The sequence below is a fragment of the Solanum tuberosum genome, unplaced genomic scaffold, assembly GCF_000226075.1.
Source record: "Solanum tuberosum cultivar DM 1-3 516 R44 unplaced genomic scaffold, SolTub_3.0 scf00051, whole genome shotgun sequence".
NCBI classification, from domain to species: domain Eukaryota; kingdom Viridiplantae; phylum Streptophyta; class Magnoliopsida; order Solanales; family Solanaceae; genus Solanum; species Solanum tuberosum.
This window is the reverse complement of record NW_006238978.1, coordinates 655,736-662,775: the sequence shown is the minus strand read 5'-3', so window position 1 is coordinate 662,775 and position 7,040 is coordinate 655,736. Positions and strand designations below refer to the sequence as shown.

At 34.1% G+C, this 7,040-nt stretch overlaps 2 pseudogenes; both read right to left on the bottom strand.

Moving 5' to 3' along the window:
* The window catches only part of LOC107060005 (probable receptor-like protein kinase At5g39030), an 8,085-nt pseudogene extending 6,695 nt beyond the window's left edge, over nucleotides 1–1,390 (bottom strand).
* A 73-nt stretch (nucleotides 1,391–1,463) lies between these two features.
* LOC102580593 (probable receptor-like protein kinase At5g39030) lies at nucleotides 1,464–3,956 on the bottom strand (annotated as a pseudogene).
* Between the last annotated feature and the right edge of the window lie 3,084 nt (nucleotides 3,957–7,040).

Sequence of the window (7,040 nt, the reverse complement as noted above, 5' to 3'; positions counted from 1 at the left end):
CCACTTTGCTCCCACATGGCCCCGCCCCTCCCCCTACCTCAATTTTATAAAGAAAAAAAAAACTATCTAAAACTGGAGATAATGTTAACTTGACCTTGAAAATTAAGTACATATATGGAGATGTCTACCTTTGGGACAAGAAAAGTTGTTGGTTTTATCAGTCTGGCATTGACCTCCACCAAAATGACATTCATTACATTCATCAGACAGTTTCCATTCTACTAGAATTTCGGGACCTAGCACGTCGAACAAATCACCTATTTTTAAGTGAATTGGCAATTTGATTAGTGAACAATTGGTAGGAAGATTGTCTGCTCCTATGTATTCATCATCATCTGGTGAAATTTTGTAGTATATGCTAAAGCCTTCACAGCCATTGTACATTTTATAACCAGCAAAATGCCTGTTCTTCTTCTGCGTAACGTTAAGGGCATTATTACTGCTACTGCTACTGATGCATTTGAAGAAGTTGTTCATATTAAGCATATTGAAAGAAATAGACGGAGAGTTTGGAAGGGAGAAATTTTTGTTAAACGCCTTGCACTTGTGTTGCGTCAACGTGGTTTGAAGCTTCACGTTCGCAAGCCAAAATGATGATTTATGCATCTGTAAAGCATAGTACAAATCTCCTTCAGGAAGCAGTCGGATTTTCGGAAATAGCTTAGCATCACAACCAAACATGGGTATTATTCCACACTCAGGTTGTGTCGAAAGAGAGACAGGAAATCTTAAGTCGGTAAGATTTCCACATGAAAAGGACTTTAGACAAGTTGAATCATTTCTTCCCTTTACCTGAACTAACATCAGGAGAAGAAACAGAAGGAAACAAATAAAATAAGAAGCCAAAACCATGTTGAATCTAACTGCAATAAGAGGAAACCAATCTGAAGTTTTATGAATTGTGACTCTAAAAGTCTATATCTTATAAGACTTAAGGAAAATGTGCAACACAAACGTAGAAAGGTGAAGAAAAAAAAGGAAATGTTCACATTAACACCAGTAGAAAGACTTGACTTATTGACTCAAAAATAAACAACAACTTCTCATCATTTTCACGACCACCGAAAATTGATCACTTGACCTGTAGATATGGAAGCTATACATACAAATGTTAAAAATGAAACAATGAATGTCACCTGCTATTACTTCTAACTCATTTGGTTTTGAATCAAAACCGGATACCATGGGAAACTGAATCATTGAACAGAAATATATTAATGGTTATAACGTAATGTGAAACTTTCACGACTATTCTTAGTATTCCTTCCTTGTTTGGGAATCTCGGATGACTTTGCTTCTTTAACTATCTTAAGGCTCTAATCTTTAACTGTCACTTAGTAATTTTACATCCTTGACGACTAATGATAATAGCAATATGAATTAAAAGATATGATTGAACCATTGAACCAAATTTTATTCTCTTTGCTAGTTAAGTACCAGCATATACTTGCATGTCCTGATAGTTGACTGATGTTTGATTTATTACACCAAAATACTTCTGCAAATTGTTGCCAAAATGCTATTAATTTCATGCAAGGATAATATTCATTCTAATTAGATCATACTTTACAGTTACATAATTCCTTTAGGCAAATCACGGATCTTTTAACTATAAATCACTCAGAAAAACATGAGGTTTCCCACGGTCAAGGACAGATAAGCACGTCGGATACCAAACCTAACACCTTTTTCCATGGACAAAAAATAAACATAAAGTAGCAGCTTTTGGAAAAATTCTCATAACAAAGAAAGACTACACAAATAACAGCTAACACATCCAGACTCCAGCAGCAATGGCTAGATCAGTTCTACTGCTGATGAATCTACCTCGGTTCTTGAGGGAGAATATAGGTAAGGCTTTGGAGGCATTTGCAATGAGTCTAGTTTCCCTTCTAACATTTCCACAACCTTGCTCATAGATGGTCGATTTGAGGGATCAGTCTGTATGCACCATAAACTCACCATCACCATCTTTCTTGCACATTCTTTCTCCTCTTCATTCATTATCCCGATTAATTGAAGCTCTTCGTCTAGTTCAAGTCGTTGATAAAGCCAATGTGGAAAGTAGATTTCACTCGTGCGATCAACTCCTTCGTCAACATTTTTTCTTCCTCCAACCATCTCTAAGACCATCATTCAGTAGCTATACACATCAGACTTGTGAGAAACACCTCCCAAGTTTCTACAAACAATTTCTGGAGCAATATAACCGATAGTCCCTCGTGGAACTAACATTGACACAATACTCTCCTTTTTCATGCACAATTTGGCAAGACCAAAATTAGAGATTTTAGGACAAAAGTTGTCATCAAGTAGGATATTATGAGGCTTTACATCAAAATGCAATATCCAAGTGTTACAACCACGATGCAAGTACTCCAATCCTCAAGCAATGCCTAGTGCAATTTTGTACAATATTGGCCAACCCAATTGGCGAACACTGTCTGATTTTTCCTCATAGATAAATTTTTCAAGAGATCCATTTGGCATGAACTCATATACAAGAGCTCTTTTGTGACCTTCGAAACAAAATCCCACAAGGCTCACAATGTTAACATGTGATGCTCTGCTAATAAGAGCCACTTCGTTAATGAAATCTTCAGCACTGCCTTTTAGTTCATTCAGGACCTTTACTGCCACTTGACTCCCGTTACACAAACTTCCTCTGTATACTTTACCAAATCCTCCTTGGCCTAGTTTGCTTCTGAAGCGATTGGTGATTCGTTTGATGTCTGTATAATTGTATCTGTTTGGAGAGTATGATCCATAATTCCGTAAGAATTCTTCAATTTTTTGGTTATCTTAAACATTAGATTCCCATAACCTGATGTATTTGTACCGCTAAATCTTTTCTCTGAAGCAGAAGAGTAAAACCAACAGTCCAACAGTAAACAAACTTGCACCTGTGGGAAAAAATGAAGTCATGCCCCATCAGAGACTACAACAACAACATAATAGCCAGTGTAATCCACAAAGTAGTGTCTGGGGAAGGTAGGTGTAAGCAGACCTTACCCTACCTATGGACCCTCGGCACAAGAAAAAAAAAACAGTTGGGAAAAGGAAATAACAAAAATGAAGAAATCACGGCAAAATACTATAGAAAGCATGACAAACATTCTAAACAATAACTACAACAAAAAATATGACAATCGAAGTACAAGAAGCGACAGTAACAGAAATCTAGCAACAAGAAACTACAGGATTATTGCTACGCTACTAATATGAAAGGATAACCGAGAGCATCTGCAACACCAATACCTGTGTCCACCATGAACCAGATTATCGGAAGGCAACCCCTTTTTGATGTTCCGGCTGGTTGAGTGCTAACATTTGCAACACCAACACTTCTGATAACATCTGCAACACCAACACTTGTGAGTTTCAGATCATAAAAATCTATTAATGATAGAAGGAGATTTTTAAAATTTTTTGGAATGGAGACAAGTTTGGCCCCACATGGCTCCGCCCCTAACCCCACTTTTGCTCCCACATGACTCTGCCCCTGCCCCTACCCAAATTTTTGGAAGGAAAAAAATTATCTAAAACAGTGGATAATGTTAACTCAACCTTGAAAATTAAATACATATATGGAAATGTCTACCTTTGTGACAAGAAAATTCGTTGGCTTTATCAGTATGGCATTGACTTCTACCATAATGACATTCATTACATTCATCAGACTGTTCCCATTCGACTAGAATTTTGGGACCTAACACGTTGAACAAATCACCATGAGTTGATTGAATCGGCAATCTGATAAGTGAACAGTTGGTAGGAAGATTATTGTCTGATCCTATATATTCATCACCATCTCGGGAAAGCTTGTAGTATATCCTAAAGTCTTCACAGCCATTGTACATATTATAACCTGCAAAATGATCATTCTTCTTCTGAGTAATGTTTAGGGTGTTATTACTGGTACTGATGCATTTGATGAAGTTGTCAATATTACTCATCATATCATCATATATATACATATATATATATATATATATTGTATTATATTATATTATATTATTAAATTAAAAGTGGGAAGCACCCAAGTTAAAAGTTGAATTATGAAAATGTCCTTATAAAGTAATAATATTTGTGGACAAAAATGTAAATACACATTATATCATATATCATATATTTATGTAAAAGAGAATCCTAGGTCTGCCAACGTGGCGCCACCATAAACCAGGATTCCCTTTTAAATTTATTTATTTTCAAAACTAGCCTTCCCTTTTCATGAAAAGTTATGACTTTTATGAAAAGTTGTGACTTTTTTGAAAATATGTGACTTTTATGAAGAGGTGCGACTTTTATGAAGAATTGTGACTTTTATAAAAGGTTGTGACCTTTCCGAAGGGTTGTAACTTTTCCATAGAGTTGTGACATTTCCTACAAGGCACATTAAACATTTGTTCACACTACCCTATGTTGTCTATAAATAGAGGAATTTCCTGCCACTATAATTTGTAGGTTTTTTCCCCGCTATAGGGTAGTCAATAATTCAAATACATTAATTAAGTTTTTATGAAGTTTGTTTCATTCTTGAAAGTTTTCTTCCTCCTATTTCATGGAGCTTAATCTTTACTATAAGTCATAGTGATTCATGTAACTATGACAATTTCTTTTTCCTGTTTTGGTGACCCTTTTTTAACTCTGTTAAAGTTTCAGCAAGGATGAATGAAAATTGATCTTCTTTTTTGTCCCTTTCTACATGTTTTTTCATATAAAAAAGAAAATTGATTTCAATTGCAATGTGACATTACTACTCTTGGACCTCTTAGTGCACAACTCATAACGCTGCTGAAATGGTTGATGGTTGAATTCATTACATTTGATTCTTTAGTAAACAAATCTTTTATTTCTGCCACTATTATTTGTATATTTTTTTCCGAATTCAAATACATTAATTAATCTTCTTATGAAGTGTGTTTCATTCCTCAAAGTTTTCTTCCTCCTATTTCATGAAGCTTAATTTCTTACTATAAGTCATAGTGATTCATGTATCTATTGCAATTTCTTTTTACTATTTTGGTGACTTTTTTTAAATTATGTTCAAAATTTCAGTGAGGATGATTGAAAATTTATCCTCTCTTTTGTCCCTTTCTACAGGTTTTCTTCATATACCTTTCGTAAAAACTGCTTGTGGGTTGTGTTATATTTGATAGCACATAACAACAAATATTTGATAACTAATACAGAACCAGTAATGAAGTTTGTTAAAAGAACCAAAATTATTGATCTCTTGCTTTTCACAATTAGTATATTATTTTAATTGTTTTTTCTTAAGTACAAATATTTTGTATGCCATTGCACTATTCCTAGGATATTTGTATAGAGACAATTAGTCCACATCTTTTATCGCAAGTTAACTAATTTGTTATATTGCTTCTTCTCTTATTTTTGGGCAAAATAAGATATCAAGTTTTCGTGAAACTAACAAATGCCCAAAATACACTATAACAAAAATAACTTTTATCGGTAATAAATATGCACGTTCACGAAGAGTGCTACAGCCTTTACCGACATTAATTAATTGTCATTAGATTCAATGTTGCTATAGGCTTTATGTACATTTATATAAAGTACCAATTGCCTCTGAAAATACATATTTAGCGACAATGAAGCTATTAATTGCCGTTAAAGATCATTGTTTCTGTAGTGATAACTCATTCTTTTGATAAAGTTTTTTTAATTTTTTGATAAAGAAGTAATAACTCTTTCTTTTGGATTCTTTCAATTAAATTTGTGAACTGTAAACTTGGATACAGCCCGAAACACTATCTTTTGGAAAAATATGTTAAGCATCATGCCTTTTTCTTCTTGATTGTTAGGAAAGTAAGGTCGTCTTTATTATTATTTTTGAATATTTGTGAGTTCAAGTGCTTACAAAATTATGCTGTGAGATTTTAATATGTTATATGTCAAAATTTTGGCTTAGAATATCCCGTTGTGAACATTCAGATGCCACCTACTGCTTGGTTGATAATTGCATTAATTCTTTGTAACTGCATACTATAACCATAACAATAACTATGGTTTAATCCAAATAAGTTGATGCCGGTGATATGAAACCTTAAAAATAGTAATGACTATTTTGAGACAATACCAAAAAACATTTATGATAATATTATTTTTAGGGTCATTTTTAGCATATACTTGATATGGCATTATATAATAAAAAAGAGATTGATGGAGGTTCATAAGAAAGAAGTCCAATGTCGTCCATTTGAATTTAGTTAATTATGATCTTGTATGGACGTGATGTTCAACTTTACTTGGGAGTGTTGTTGTTCGACGCTTTTTGGTCTCTTTTTTAACGTCTGATGTTGTTCTTTATAACTTCTTGGAATTTAAATAAACTCATTACTTCAGACCAACTTTTTCCAGGGAGATTTTCTTAGACCTATTTGTTATACTTAAAATCTCTCTGTGACTCATAATTTTTGTATAACAAAAATGAAAAGTAAAAAAATATAGCACTTATATGTAACATCCGGCAATGTGAAATAACTATGAAGAGGCTTAGAATTTGAAATTTAATCATTTTTGGAAGGAATTCAAATCTGGAAAATTTGGTTAAGTATGGGGAAAAAAAATATGAGTTTTTGGCTAACTTTGAGCAGTCATAACTCCTGTATCATGATGAATTAGGAGTAGTTCCAGTTATGTTTGCGAAGCTCGTGCAATGATCTTTCCAACGCCACTGAGTTTTCTCGATTCCGAGTTCGTATGAATGAGTTATGCCCTTTGGAAGTTGGGCAGTGGGCAGGGAAATCCGTCCGGAAATTTTAAGGGTATTTTGGTCTTTTCCCTAACCAATTCTTTTGGTTATTTTGTTGTGTTAGACTGATTTTTAGATCAGTTTGTTCCATTTTAAAGAGTGAGAGTAAGGGTTTGAGAGTGGAGAAGAAGAGGAGAAAGAGAAGATCAAGCAAGGTTTTGTCAAAGATCGTCGTGGATATCGTCAAGGGTGATCCCTACTAGGTATGTGAGTTCATAGTGTTGGGTTGGTTCTTTCCCCCACACGCCAAACTCGTTTTAATTTC